The 15,934-nt window shown below is 33.8% G+C and overlaps 2 protein-coding genes and 1 pseudogene across 5 annotated transcripts in view; 1 reads left to right on the forward strand and 2 right to left on the reverse strand.

Moving 5' to 3' along the window:
* Positions 1–15,934, reverse strand: part of IMMP2L (inner mitochondrial membrane peptidase subunit 2) — an 885,601-nt gene that overhangs the window by 436,920 nt on the left and 432,747 nt on the right. The gene's annotated exons all lie outside the window — the stretch shown is intronic.
* LRRN3 (leucine rich repeat neuronal 3) overlaps positions 1–15,934 on the forward strand; it is a 35,099-nt gene that overhangs the window by 2,819 nt on the left and 16,346 nt on the right. The window contains exon 2 of one of the 2 annotated variants that reach the window (XM_058426039.1): positions 6,024–6,105. The exons of the other annotated variant lie outside the window; for it this stretch is intronic. The gene's annotated coding sequence lies outside the window, so the exon portion shown is untranslated. The remainder of the gene's footprint in view (positions 1–6,023; positions 6,106–15,934) is intronic. 2 annotated transcript variants of the gene reach the window in all.
* On the reverse strand, positions 15,739–15,823 carry LOC116809990 (small nucleolar RNA U13; annotated as a pseudogene).

Genomic DNA, 15,934 nt, shown 5'->3' on the forward strand with positions numbered 1-15,934 from the left:
GACCATTTTTTCAGGGTGTCGCTTGTCACAGGCAACATGCTGAGTTAGAATGCTGATGAGTAGGTGGAATTTTTTATCTGAAGGTGGTTGTTGTTGTTGTTAATGGCTTAATAAACAGTGCTACCAGCCTTCTAGGCCAGCAATTTAGTGACCTACAGAAAAGGTGATCAACTTATGATGCACTAACTATATTTCACTGTTTCTTTGCTCTTTTTTTTTTTTTTTAACATCTTTTGCTTTTGCCATATGATGGGTTTGATGTTTCACTCCTCCCCCCGAGTCTGAATTTTTTTTGGGTGTAACATTCCTACGTAACATGGCACTATGGTATTTATTACAAACTAAGTTGATCAGAAAGCTCTAGAACCAGAGTTTTTGTTTAAAAAAAAAAACGCTTATGTAAGTTAAATGTTATTACTTAATTAGCAGCCCCTGAAAATGGGCATAGGTGAGGTATCTGTTGGTGAATCTGAAGGAGATCATTAAAAGAAAGCTAATAGCAGACTAAAAAATGAGTTCCTACTTCTAGCCTCAGTAAGGATGCTCCTCTAAAATGATTTAAAATAATGTGGCTCCAGCCAGTCTGAAGAAACACTAGACGTGTGTACAGCACACTAAAATGTTCCATGTAGACCTGGTTCTGAGAGTTTAGCTACTTATGTATCACTCTTTGGTACATGAAACTAAATAAAGCAGGTAAACTCTAGGCAAAACATCAGTACATCTTGTCAGTGCTGTCAAAGATAAAGCTCTCTGATATTGGCTATGCAATGAGTACTTAGGAAAGCTTCACTGTGTAACAACTGAACATAGCTCCTGCACAGAGCTCAGGGAATTCCTCTCCTCTCCTTCTGATAAAGTGATGTCTTGTTAGACATTTACGAAGTCACTAGCAAAACATGATAACAATTATTTCTTTAGCCACAATTTGAAAGGAAAGGAAGTCAAATTCTAATATAAAGACAGTAGCTGGTGCCGGAGGATGGGAAAAAGGAACAGGGATAAATCGGAATGTTTTTCTAACTTGTTGAAAGGAATGGAAGGTCTCAATAGATGCTATTTAGAGGTCATTAAATACAGGATTAACAAGGAAGACTTAATGCCCATCTCAAATCTTTCTGAAGAAGTACAGTACCTACAGGGCCATTTACTATATTAGCATAATTGTCAAGTTTGTATACACCTGCTTGCTATTATGTTAATTCATCTTTAGGCCATAATAAGGGAAGAATTTTCTATGGTGCCATTAATAAAAACACATGACACAGCTTCAGTGTACAGGAATAAAGAGGGGAGACATGCTTTCATAGAATAAAATTTTTGAACTGAAAGAGACATTAGTAGCTAGTCTAATATGTTCATTTGATAGGTGAAAAAAACTGAGGCTGAAAGGGTTTGAAATCATTATAATGTAATATATTATACTTTGTATTCACCCAGCTATTTATTGGAGAGGCCTAGGTTAGAACCCCTTACAATACTTCCTCCAGAATTCCATTAAAATTCTGCCTCCTTAGTCTTTCAAAAATAATGTTTTCTCAAAAACCTCCTATGTGCAAAAAATCCCCCCAAACTCACAGATATGTGCAAAAAAGAGAAATGTTTATTCAGATAATCAAATATTCTAAAAAGAAAAGCCAATAATAGAAGCAGCAATGATTTACTAAGTATATAACACCCACATATTTCAAACCCATAATTCATCATTTGAATATAGTTTACCATATTCTGTAAAGTCATAAAAATTAGAGTTTTGCCCTGTTTTTAAAACATGTTAATAATAATGCTGCTATCCTTCACTTACAGAGACTCAGCTATTAATCATCCACTATAAGTTTTAAGGTTTTCCAAGAATTCTGAAGAGCCTTTCCACATCTGTTTTTACTTAGTTTCACTGTAAATAATTTAAGGCACTTAACATGTGCTCTTTTTTTTGTATACAGTGTCCACTCTCAGGATCCATGCTTTGCTTATACATCTCACTGGAAAATAATAAATATATTATCAGGATAGCAATCCCTCTCTCTCTCTCCCTCCCCTACCCCATCCCAACTTACTTTTTTGATTTCTAGAGTCAGAGTGAGAGCTCCAGTAGGCAATGATATCTCCTTAATATCACAATCCTATTCTTTTCTTTTGGGCAAATTTCTCTGTTTTTAAATGTGCTCTCCAAATTTTGTTTAACATAATAGTAATTAATTGACTCAACTTGTAAGAAGGATACAAAATATAAACACAATAATTGTGAATATTTGTTTAAAGCTCTACCATTTACAGAGCAATTTTTCAACAATTACTTTGCTCCTCACAACAATCTGGTGAAGTAGAGTAGATATGATGATGATTAACATCTTCAAGACAGGAGAATGAGGTTCTGTGAGGTTAGAGACTTGCTAGCATGTTGAGGTGCAAGGGTCTCTGACTCCAGAGAGTAGAAGAAAATATGGGTACAGCACTGGTCCCTGGCATTTCTGAATTAGTAATAAATGTTGGTTCCCTTTTTATTGAACTTCCACTCTAGATCTTACCCTTCCAACAACTATGTCCTTTGTACCAAACCACACTATATCTGGATAGATTTTTGCAAATTAAAATCTTTATTTCTTAATTTAAATCACAGCTATTGCTATGCCTGAGTTAAATTAAAAAAAAAAAAAAAAAAAAAAAAAACCCACAACCAACATCTATTCTTGGAGAAAAAGACTGTATGTTGTTCTACCTACTCATCCATATGTTTGTCTGACAGCACTAGCACTTTGATTAAACAGATACTTGGCAAAGGTCTCAAAAACTGGATAAAATGAGATGAGTAAATTATTTAGGGATTTTCCAGGTTACTAAAAATTATGAACAAAGTCTCCAAAGTGACTTAAGAACCCCCAATGGATTAAGTGTCAACATAAAAGCAACTTCCTTAGCATCTCCTTTCTGGTTTGTCTTGGGTAGAAAATGACACACTAAATAAGATAAATATACTAGTTAATTTGAAAGTAAACTGGTATATTTGTAAACTACTAAAGTCAAAATGCCAGCAAACTTACATACATTATTCTGTGAGCCCTTTCTAGGGGAGATTTTGTCTGTCAAAAGTAATATAGACCTTAAAATGAATAAAAATCCCTTTAAAAAATCTTCTAAAGTTTGTCATTTCACGCTTTACTTCCAGGAGGTGAAGCATTCCACAGATAATCAGCTACTCTATTCAGGGAAGGAGTGTAAACATCACCACTTTGTGCATGTTTGCATAAAAAAGGCCCACTGAATCAGTTAAAGGTTAGCATCAATAGGCAACATTCTCTATTTTCAAAGGCCTGAAGCTCCTGGGATCTAATTCCCTGAGGAACAATGGAAGAGGCACTGTTTCCCAACTGGTACAAAACAGGACTTCAGGAATGGCGCAATGTGTTCTCCTGGGATTAAGCCCCCTAACGTGAAGCTCAGGACTCACAACACTTACAAGTGACATGAATAATAGTAGATATTTTAACTATAGAAGACATTTAAGAGACTTCGTTTCCACTGTGATAAACAGGTTTGATTTGGATTTATAACTTTTTTCTAAAATTATCAAATTAATAACGACTATAATGAAATAAAGGCAAATATTTTAGTGGATTCATTCCCTGGGGTAACATTTGTTCCATAATTTATAGTCTCATAATGTTGAGTGATCAAAGCATTTAAATAACATTGTCAACTAACTTGCAGCTTACCTTTCTTAAGGAAAAAAAAAACAAAAAAATGTTAAAAATAGACATGTATTTTTCAAACATACAATTCATGTTGACTTTTATGTCATTAGATTGTTTACTGTGTCGCTATATTTATATGCCTCCAAAATATGGAGTATTAATGGGGTCTAAGTTTAATTCTGTTTTTATCAAAACTCAGTCACTCAGAAATACCAAACACTGAACATGTTCTACAAAAAGTATTCAACATCTGTAGAATACATGGAACCACAATGACCTTTATTGAAATTTCAATAGTTGCAGGAAATAATTTCAATACATATCTATACAGATTATATTTTGATTTCTACAAAGGCCAAGGGGTTAATGACCTTACACTGCAGGTGCCCAAGGCATTGAGAACAAAAAAGATAGAGCAAGCGAAAAGAGAATCAGGTCTAGGTTACAACGCTGTAGCATTGAAAAGAAAGTGCAACAGAACAGAATGGAAAGAGCAAAACAAGGTGACTGCCATATATGAAAGATAAACATACTCTAAGAACATATAAACTTTGAAAGCTCTATTCATAATCATTCTTGAATGAAAAATATATAAAATGCCATTATAAGATATAAACTTCATCCAAGTCAATTTGTTGTGTGACTAGCTGAACTGACTCACTTACCAAACACATAGTTTATATTTGTTCCTCTTATTGTCATTTATTGCCCACATATTTTTTATAAAAACACTACAGTTGTTTAAAGAGTTTCATAAGGTGATGTTCAGCTAACTTTTTAAAATCAGTGAGGCATTTTCCAAACCATTTCCTCAAACAATTACTTTTTAATAAGGAAGCAAAATTTATGTAAATATCAAAGTCTCATTTTTATATTTAGGCTATAAATTATACCATAATATGCTGCTGTTGGGCAAAATAATCAAAGTAATGAAAAATTAAAACAAATGTCATGACATAAATTAATGTAAGCAGAGACCTTATACGTTCAAACCATATCATCTCTCTTAGACAATCCTTTACTGGCTAAAGGAATGGTAATAATACTGGCAGATCTCATTTACAACATACAAGCATTTTCCGTGCCAAACACTGTGCTAAGCACTTAACATACATTTTCTCATTTAATCTTCATAACAACCGTACTACGTAAGCGCTATGTTTAACCCATTTTACCAACATGAAAAATAAGGCTTAGAGAAGAAAAGTAACTTGCCATAACTAATGAAGAACACGAAAAGGAACCTACGTCAGTTAGCTCAAAAGAACAGGCCTTTGTGCATGAGGCAACACTGCCTCCCGTTGGTACTGCCTAAATATAGCTAGTTGATATCACCTTCCAAGAGTCAGATTCTCTATCAAAATACAATAACTCCGTTTATAGTTTCCTACCATGCATTCTGCTCACACTAGAATATTATACCTTTGTAGGATTCTTCTTTTATTTCTGAGAAAGGAGTGATGCTTTAATTATTTATATCTGAGTTTTGCTATACACTAGATTAACTAAAATGATTTTCTGCAGTTCAATTCACAGGTAGACCTGTGAACTGGCAGCTTATAACTTCCTCTTTCATCATTTTTCCATCAGTGGAAGTCAACATACTTCTTTACCTGAGGTCATGCAGTATAACAAGTGACACGAAAGAAAAATGCAAAACTTAGCTCATTGGTCTCAAATTTCATTATTTATAATAAGCTTTCCTTGTATCTAGTTCCAAATTTTGGAAACTTTTTTCCCCTCATGCATTCTCTTTTAAATGATGAAGATGAAAATAGTCTGAATACAATTTCATTGCTACTATGAGCATCAATTTTCAATGAAATTCATCAATCTTCCTCAGTATGAATAAGCTGCTAGCCCTGCAGAGTTAATTGATGAAAGCTGTAATTTGCTTTTCAAACTGAGGATGCTGAGCCAAACCTAAAACTTTAGTAGAAGCGTTCTCTACTAGCTGTTTGTAAAACTTCAGCATTTCTTGCTATGTCACCTCTTCAAAGGGCTATCAGGGGAGTCCTTCAACTTGACTGTCCTACAAAACAAAATTTGAATGTAAAATTAAAGCAAAAATGTTGCTGAGGATTCCTCCAGTGATTAAAAATGGAGTTTAGAGAGCTCACATCAACATATATTTTCTATTCAAAATGAAGATTTTTTTTGAAAATTATAAGCAATTAGACAACTAAAAAAAGAAATTCAATTTTGAGGTGATAAAAGGTTAAAGTATTGTGAATCACGAATAACCTAACATATAAGAAATAAAGAAGGACATGTATAATTTAAAATTAAACTTTTGGGGTTTTTTCCTCCTACTTCTTATATACAACAAAGAAGAGGAAGAGGAGGAGGAAGAGAAAGAAGAGGAAGATGTTGGGCAACATTTATTTAACATGCTCCACAGCCTGGACCCTGGGTAAGCTCTTTGTTCAGCTCATCTCATTTCGCTTTGGTTCCATGAGGGAACTGAGGCTAGAAATGGAGAAGCATTTGCCCAACTTCGCTCAGTGGAAAGGTCCTGATATGAACCCTGAATGTCTGACTCTGAAGCCCATGTTATGGTGTCTTCCTTAGCATATATTTCTTTTTTTTAAATGTCAATAGGTTTTTGGGAAACAGGTGGTGTCTGGTTACATGAATAAATTATTTAGAGGTGATTTCGGAGATTTTGGTGCACCCATCACCCAAGCAGTGTACACTGTACCCAATGCCTTATCACATATTTCTTAGAATAAGCATAATATATTTATCCTTAGAGAAGCATCTGATTTTTTATGCAGAAGCATCTAACAACAGGCTCTTTCTACAGTTTTAAACTTCTCAGCCAAGATCAGGAGTATATATATAATAATATGCTTAAACTTTATATATAATAAAATATATATAATAAAAACATATATTAAAATATTTCTAACATATATAGATTTAAAATAAACATAATAAATGCATCAAACTTTACAGTTTTACCACATGGTACAATCTGATTAGTATAATATTATTTCATAAATAATATAATGATAATGAACACAATATAATTCAACTAATCTAAAAGTATTACTTGTGGATTTTCTACTTAAACATTCTTATTCATCTGTTGAAAATGCATACAACCAAGAGATAAAAATTTAGGCTCTGGCTGAATTGGATTAAGGCTTTTTTGTTTTTGTAATTTTAGAAGTGTAATGTATGTAAAAATATCATAGTTGAATTCCAGGAGGATTTATGAACATCTAAGATCTTTATCATTTCTTAGGGAATTGAAATAAGTAATGAAATAAGGAAAGTTTTATTGACCATAAATATCTTGCAAATTGAACAAGTAAAACAATGTTTTAAACTTATTCTTTCAACCCTGAATGTTGCTCACCAGTTTTGAAAATATTTGAAAACTTTTAAATATCTTTCTATATTTTGTAATGATGAACATTTATAAGTTTAAAATTCCCCCATAAAGAGTTTTTCCTGTCCAGAATGGTAACTCCTCCTCCTTGATCACCACATTCTGCCTCCACACCTGCTAGCAGTATATCAAATTCTCAACCCCATTTAAGCATGGTGCTTTCTTTTCACATCATCATATTTAGTTTTTAAGCAATGTGCTGCTCTGGATTTTACCTGATAGAGACTTTTATGTCTTTGAAAGAAGAAATATTCTAAGATAATATCTTACCACTTACTCATTTAGACATTTCATCTCATGGTCATTTAATCAATGACCATGATATAGATACATCCCTAGTCATTGAACAGAACCTTGGCATTCTGATAAGGAATAATGTCTATATGATACAACAAGAAGAATCATATATTTGTATCTGTAATGATGTACTACCAAACTCACTTGGGTTCTTTTAATGTATGATGTCAGAATCTGTGAGAGTAACACCTAAGAATCCATACTTATTTTCTGCACAAAGTTACAGAATTATTGGGTTAAGATTCAAGTCTTTTTTCTTTGTCCACTGTCTACCATTTTTGTTTTAGATTTAGTAAAAAAAAAAAATTCTTGAAACAATCGTTTGAATTAATACAGAATATACATAGGTACAATAGGTATACTGTCTTGTATATTTCCTGTGAAATATACAAGAAAAATAACAGGTTCTATAGGTATATTTTCTTGTATCTTCCCTGAGAAGACTGAGAAGAGGGTATAGCTAAATGAGTTAGGGGTTTGATTTTAAGGGACCTGACTGGGACATTCAAAGTAAATGGCCTCAGTTAATATGTAATAATGTAAGGCTGTGGTAAATATAGTTCCTATCTCTACTGCCCACAATCTAAAAAGGTATACCATCCACAGTCATTTCTTGGCAGTCAGGTGGTATCTGTAGGGTACTAGGTTATGTATCCTTAGGAGAAACATCTACCAAAAAATGGGCAAACCTCTTCTGCCCACATGTTCATGAACTCCAATTTTCATACACTATATCTCATTCCGTATGGAACTCAAATGAGGGTCAGGCAGAAACTGCTGCCAATATGATTAATGAGTAAACTCTATACTGCCTGTCAATTTCTTTTAAAAAAAAAAATGAGTCAGAACATAACAAAATCCCTATACTGGGATAGATTTTACAGATTTTAGGTCACTTGTTCAAAGTGACTTACAGACCTAATTAGAACCAAAACCAGGTGATTCAATCCTTACCCAGTGGGTATTTCATAGCACGCTGACTATGATTATAGTTTTAAAAAGTTTGGACCATATGCTCCTGTCAAATCATTCTTTTTTTTAAATGCATCATGATGACCAAAAGTTCCCAAACTCAACCCTATAGAGAAACTCAGCAGTGCCTTCTCTGTGAAGGGCCCATATTTGTGGAACCTCGTAGCTGCTGGAGTTTAGCAGAAGCACAATTCACTGTCATCCAGTCAGTTTTCAAGATGTCTCTTTAGATTGTCATTTTATTGACAGTAATGTGTTGCTGCTGCTTTGCATCAAGCATGTTAATTACTTGAGTCTGGAGTTTTGAATTTGTGCCCTAAAGTGATTTTAGCTGAAGAGTTGTTTTGTTTTGTTTAAATCAGTCAAATAAAAGAGAGAGAGAAAAATTACTAAGTGGAGGCCCACAAGTATAATAAAAGAATGGAAACCACAGAAATAGCAAGTTTGAAGTTACATACCTATCTAAAAAATAAATAGAATAATCAGCTTCTTCGTGCTATTCTATTAGAAACTTCCACTACTCTGGGACATTCTATCTCAAATTTAAAAAGCTCCAAAACCATTCTTCACCAATCCTCTTTGCTAGGGTCATAAAAGACTTTATAATATGTATACAATAATTACAATCTTTGAAATTATAAATCTCATTGTAAACTTATTTTTTTAAATGTTAATTAAAACCCCATTGTAAATTTCCCCTTAGAAGACCATATAGTATAGGACAATGAGCACTCAAGCCCCGAGTTGCTAAAATTTAAAAATTGCTGACAATAACATGGTCTTTTTTAAGACTACAGTGTCCATTTATCATAGTGACTTCACAGTTTTCATTTTTCTCTTATTTGTACTCTAATAAGCACTTTCTGTGAGTACTAATGAATGTTGTTAAATTTTAACAATATCTATTAGACTTTGTTTCCTGCAAAATGTAACCATATCTCAAGAAATAACAACTGCATTACTCCATCATCTCAAAAAACCTGTATTAGCATTTCTGCAGATTTATAGTTAATAATTGTACTTCTTTATCTCTATCTATTCCGTTGCCAACAAGCATACATGTATACGTTTATACTTTCACACAAAGACCAATATTGGATTTTTTTAAATATTTGCCAACTGCTAATAGTTTTTACCAGTTTATAAATATTTAATTAAGTCTATCCAGACTGATTTGCACCTGCTTTCCAAGGACTTTTTCTTCTTCTAAGAAATGTCATATAACTAACATGGTAAATAGCATGATACATTTTTAGAATTATTTTCATAGAAATAACCAGAAAAATATCTACCAGGCAAGTAAAATTCTACAATCTTTTGTAATAATCAGAGCCAAATGTCATTTAAGTAGTTCTATTTAGTTCTACCATTTCTCCTGTTCCAATATTTTCACCTGTAAGTTTAAGTTACAGCAAATTCTAATGAGTTCTTATCCGTATGATGACTTCTTAATATGACAGTGATTAACATTTAGTAACCAGTCTGTATGTGTCTGGTGCAGAAGAACCTTTTTCTATGAACTTTTAATGCATTATTTTATTTAATTTTCACAACATCCCTTTGAAATAGGTACCATTATCACTCACCTTTCAGTAGATGAGGAAACAATGACACGGCAGCAGCACAGAAAGAGCGAGAGTCCGTGCCTGATCCCTTAATGACTAGGCTGCTTCTATTGAACACCATTTTGAGAGTACCAGGGAGCAAAATAAGGCATTTGTATTCGCAATTCAAGCTAATGGGTGCAGGAAATCAACATGGCACATGGATACATATGTAACAAACCTGCACATTGTGCACATGTACCCTAAAACCTAAAGTATAATAAAAAAAAAAAAAAGAAATTTTAGGGTTAAGTGTGGAACAAAATGGGAACACTGAAAAGTGGTACTCCTGTAATATGTGTGTGAAATGAAAAGCTACATTTTCATTTTCACTTCCCCAGCATAACACTCTTCATATCTCTGAGTTTGGGCCTATATTCAAGCAACTTTTTTGAAAGGCAAATTTGCTGGAGGATACCTTCCTTCATTCATGCATGCACATACACGCCTTTACTATTCACATCTTGAGTCAATTTTGCAGAGTTAGAAATGATGAAACTCCAGGTAGGGGAAAGACAAAAGTCATAGATTTTCTTTCTCCCACTCCCTCTGTGTCCCAATTTCCTGTAAATGTTTACTTCTGTAATCCACAGTTCAAATTTACTGTAGAGAACGAAACAATTTCATTTGTTATCTGCTTTAGATTTACCAAACTCTACTTTTTGTTCTAGAACTTTTTCTCACTTCTGTTGATAATGCTCCATGTTTATATATTTTGATATGATGTCACTTTAGTAACTAATACCATCACTTCTATTGAAGCTGATATCAATTTTTTAAAAGGCTGAGGGGATATTATATGTGAAACTTCTTGGTATGGTTGCCAGCAATAGTTTTAAATCGTGCTAAATAATAGAAAAGTCTCATCATTAATCCCCCTATCTAGTCTTTTTGATTCAGGGAGCAAATGCTAAAGAAAAATTTTTAAATGTGGAGAAAGGGAAAATTAATAGCAGGGATGAAAAGTGTGGAGGACTTGCCACAAACGATGAGATGCTAATGTATTCACAATAAGCTGTAAGCTACACTTCTTATCAAATTAAAAATATGCATAGAAACACCCAGGCTCGCATCCCATTGGAAGCAGGGCAAAATCTATTTAGAACGAGAGGGTCATGGCTTCTAGAACAGTGGGAAGACAGGAAAAGAAAGCCGAGAGAAGGGGACAGTCTCTCACACAAAAGAGGAAGAAAAACAAAAGAAGAGATAGGGAGTTCCAAATATACTAGCTGTTACAAGTGATTTGAGTCTAAAATGTGAATCTACTTGCCAGAATGCAAAGAGCAGAGGCATGACCATAGATTTCCAGAAGCTCCCAGTCCAGAGCTATTTCCCATTTCCCTACTAAAGGTCTCATTGAGACAAAGATATATTTTTAACTCTGTAGACTGCAAATATGTATTTTCAAATAAAATAACCACAAAACCTTTGAAGTGCCCTTTAAAAATTAATTTGATTCTTCTTCATGAAATAAAGAATTCTTATGTCAATAGGCTGAAAAATTACAAAACAGATGTCAAATAACCTTCATTTTGCAACAACAACCTTCTATGAATCTGACATCTAGTTATTTCAGTTAACATCATGTATAAAACTCAGAAACTCCGAAATTATGCATCCAAAGAATGGAATACTAATTCATGACAGCATGTTGAAAAGAGCAGATAGAACAATACACCACAACAGTACATAAATTGACCAAATGAGACGGCATACGTTACCATCTTCCATGACAACAGAAACTTATTGACGGACAATTTACATCTGGTTTGCTCCCTTATTCTGCAAATCACAAAAATGGGTTGCTGTAGCAACTGCCACATGCAATTTAGCTGGCTGGGGGGAAAAACACCCTCAGAGTACTTTCTAAGAAACAAATACAACATGTATTTTTATTGTTCCTCCTGCCCTAAATTGAACAAATCTCCTGACAGGTCTATTTTCTCAGAGCTTTAAAAATGGGCTTGCTCTCTGTTGTTTGCATTTATATTATGTGTACTACCAATTTATGCAAATGGTGAAAAGAAAAAAATCCATAAAAATATAAAAGAAATAGATATAGACTGCCTGAGTCACATGAATGTGATAGGGCCATTGTCTTTTATAGCATCCCCACTTTTTATCATTGACAGCTCTTTTAGCCAGTTTAACTCCAATGATGTATGTATCAAATCTATACATGACACTCCCAGGAATACACAACACCTCAATTCTTAATGCACAAGCAAGGGCAAGCTTACTTTTCTGAATCAAAAACAAGAGCAAGTACAAATAATAGGCAGTTAATTTTCTTAGAAACGTATTTGTAATATTACAGTAACACATAACATAGTCTTTTTCCAAGGATACAGCAGAGGACCTTAGAACATATAATACCAACATTGGTGCACATTGGAGCAGACAAATTAGCACCTACATGCTAAATAAAATGGGAGGAATACTCATCCTTTACCTACTGACTTCTCAATTGGGAACCAAGAGAAGAGGCAAAGTATCTGGAATATTTAAAGCCCTGAATGTGGAACAATTGAAGCTCAAGTCATTGTTCTCCTTATTTAATGGCAAGTTTGACAACTTTTCAAACTCTACAGATATTGGTCTGATGTGGGAAGGCCAACTTTTTTGAAGGATCTTAACTATCAGTCCTTGAAATAATAGAAATCTCTTCTCTCCGGAAACTCACTGGTTTTGAGAAACTCTCTAAGAAAAACAGTCCAATTAAAAACAAACAAATAAAATGAAAAACAGGTATGTCTTCTACCATCACCATTTTTGCCATGTAGAAACTTCTCATGAACTTCTCACTGCCCTAGGCTTGAGTGAAATGCTCGCTATTTTGAGGCGGAGCTCAAATACGGCAAGAGTTGGTGAAGTATGGCTGCTAAGACATGTGAGGGAGTTATAAATAACATTAAGATACCAGCGATTTGGGAGGCTGAGGCGGGCGGATCACAAGGTCAGGAGATCGAGACCATCCTGGCTAACACGGTGAAACCCCGTCTCTACTAAAAAAATAGAAAAAATTAGCCGGGCGTGGTGGCGGGCGCCTGTAGTCCCAGCTACTCTGGAGGCTGAGGCAGGAGAATGGCGTGAACCCGGGAGGCGGAGCTTGCAGTGGGTGACAGAGCGAGACCCCCTCTCAGAAACAAACAAAAAAAAGATAACAGGAATTAAAGTCTCTGTGTGTGAAAATATTGTATATCTAGGATGCAGATAAAAACTGCCCTTACAGATCTTGCAGGGAAAAGTACCTGACTATACTGTGTAAGACTTCTGCTGTACCATTTAATCATACCAAAAAAAAAATGGAATCAACACACAAATAGATTTCTCTTCCACTGTTCTCAATTTAAAAATAATTGGAGAAATGTGTGCTTTGTTTGGAAGAGTAAAGGAAAACATTCATTCAATAGTACCACATAGAATCATTTGCTTAATAGCATTTCTAATATGTTATGCATGTATTCAATCTACTTCTTTCTATATTAAAATGCAAAAACAATTACTCTGGAAGTAAATCCTAGAAAACAATCAAAGTTTCTATTAAATCAGAGAAGAGACAGTTAAGCTGCAATGTGATTTGCAGATGCTCATGAATAGTCAATACTTAGAGTTTCTCTCAATAGAATGTGAAAAAGATAGGTGGGAGAGATTCAGAAACTTCTTCTTTCCCCTTTCCCTCTGTCTATCCTTCCCTCCCTTCTTCCTTCTCTCTTTCCTCTCCCATTTTTTCTTTCTTTTTAGACAGACTTTGAAGAAAAGTTTTACATAAAGTCTAATAATTTAAATTGTATGGGCATGTAAAATTGCCTTATATTACAATGCCAGCCCTACAGCAGGTAGAAAATTCCTTTCAACATTCTGTTGTAAACAGTTTACATTCAACTGATCAGTCACAGGGGAATATGGGCAGTTTCAACCTCCTACCTCCTTTGTCTCTAAAAAGAAATTCTGGATAGTTCTTTGTATACTTATATTAAAGCCATTTCTGTTCATTAAAAACTCAAAATAAGCATGTTGAAGAAGGGGCAATGGAACATGAAGCAATGAATAAAAAGATTCTGTGCATGTATAACAAGCTTTCTGTATTTTACTTTATCTGAACAGAATTTTAGAATCTACATGCTTTAATTGGGGCACTAGTAAAGTAATAATCTCAAATATGAAATTCAATAGATGCGTTTCATACTCTGATTAAATGTCAAGGCCACAGATTTGTTATTTCAGATCTAGTGAGTAATAATTTTGTTGGCTAATAATGAACTCCCAAAGATTTATTTGCTGTCCATTTCAAAGCTCTGGGTCAAGCTGTAGTATTTCCAATTCTGCAGATAATATTACAGAATCTAGCATGCAAAGCTTAAACTTTTAAGTCAATTTTACTAGTTTCATGTGTGCTGCATAGATTTAGAGTTCTTCTGCTGAAATTTTGCACCAAAAATATTTCCCAGTCTCAACTTACAGCAGGTATTGTCTTGATTTGCATCAACTTTTCCTTAACCGAGTATATATGGCTTTCTTTACAATACTGTTTTGTTGTTGTTGTTGTTGTTGTTGTTGTTTTCCCCTAAAGTACAGTGTCTTCTGTAAGTGTCACTTTCTAGTGCAGATTCTTAACCCCAGTCTAGGTTTGGAGACACAAATCTCACAGATTGTTGATGTACTCCATTTGATCACTATCAGCTGGCAACAAGCATGGTCTGGCCCGCAGCCACACCAAACCAATTTTCTAGAGGACTTTTCTCAGTACTTAACAGTCAATTACATTAATGTTTATTATTGCTCTTTTTGTTGTTGATACAGCTTTTTACATTAATTCTGAAAGTCTGTGGCACTTCCAATCATTAAGAATACATTTTAACCTAAATTACATGGTTTTCTATGTTCTCCAAATACAAATGTCACAAATTTTAAGAAACTAATCTGTATATCTTATTCCCCCACTACTCTGTGCTATTACTAGAGATATAATATATAAAAATCAATTGAAAACCATATCTCAAGTAAAAAAGATATACGGACAAAACATACATATCTCCATTAGTTTCCTCATAACAGATTTATTCAAGATATAATGAGAGTAGACATTGGATTAGAAGAAATTTATGATTCTTTTTAAACAATCACAGATTTAATTATATCCTTCTAAACATACTAGTATTTTCAAGTGGGTTTTGCTACACTTTTGTAATCTCCTGAATTAAAAAAACACATATTTATTTCTGTTTGCCAAACTTATATCATCACTCAATAGTTCATGCATACAAACCACATGAGTCAATTCAGCATTCACCAGCAAAACAAAGGTCACAAATGAGTACCTTGTACAGTAAATTTTTTTTAATGTATAATAAGATGGAAATTTATAATTAAAAGCAACTGATCATTCATTCAGTAGATATTTATTGAACAACAATGGCAGGCAATATTCTAGCTAGGCACTGGAGATATATAGCTCTGAACAAAACGGAAACAACTTGAATAAAGCTAATATTCTAGTGGAGGTGATGGGAAGTAAGCAATAAACAAAAAGCAAATAATTTCTAGCAGTCTTAAAAGATCTATAAAGAAAACAACATGGTGAGAATGAGAATGACTGTGGGGGTATTTTAAGTAAGGTGGTCCGTAAATAAGGTATTATCAAGAAGAATTAAAGACCAAATTAAAGAACAAACATCTAGAATGTGTAAAACATTTTCAGTACAATTTAACATGTTCATTGCCTGCTACGTGATAAACCATTAACTTCTCTTCCATAATTAAGTTTTTTTTTTCAAGTCAGGTTTTCAAGGTATGAGGGAGGCACATCTCATACAAGAGCAAGAAAACCCAATCATCATGCTTATGGACTACAAAAGCATCTTAATTAAGTTTTAAAAGAAAGTATCATTTAATTTCACTGTGCAAAGAAGACAAGTCAGCACTGTATAGGCTTATTCAGTGAGTAAGACATAGGTCTAGACATGAAGGTG

Source organism: Hylobates moloch, unplaced genomic scaffold (genome assembly GCF_009828535.3).
Source record: "Hylobates moloch isolate HMO894 unplaced genomic scaffold, HMol_V3 SCAFFOLD_1, whole genome shotgun sequence".
NCBI classification, from domain to species: domain Eukaryota; kingdom Metazoa; phylum Chordata; class Mammalia; order Primates; family Hylobatidae; genus Hylobates; species Hylobates moloch.